This window comes from Otolemur garnettii, unplaced genomic scaffold, assembly GCF_000181295.1.
Source record: "Otolemur garnettii isolate 467f Iridium unplaced genomic scaffold, OtoGar3 scaffold00032, whole genome shotgun sequence".
In the NCBI taxonomy this organism is placed as follows: domain Eukaryota; kingdom Metazoa; phylum Chordata; class Mammalia; order Primates; family Galagidae; genus Otolemur; species Otolemur garnettii.
The window spans coordinates 7,810,894-7,811,280 of record NW_003852427.1 but is presented as its reverse complement, the minus strand read 5'-3'; positions in this window follow the sequence as shown (position 1 = coordinate 7,811,280).

Here is a 387-nt window from a genome sequence, read left to right as displayed (position 1 = left end):
TTACTGACTATGAAAATTCACAAAGTTAATAATACTTATCAAAATCTAGGTTGGGCAGAGAGATGAGGAGAACACATAGCATTACATGCATTTATTAGAACACAAAACAACTAAGTTTTTAACTTAAGAAACTAGAAAAGTAACAAAACTATTTCAACTAAATTAGAAAAGGATGTTTTTACCAAACTTTCAAAGAACAGATAATTTTCATGTTATATAAACTGTTTCATAATGAAGAAAAAAAAGAGATTGAGAGAAGCTACTCAATCATTTTAGAGACTAGCAAACCTGATAAAATCTACAATTACAGTGTAATTAAAAGAAAACTAATGACCAATTTCCTACATGAATTTAGATGAAATTTCTACTAAAAGTACTTTTCCAATA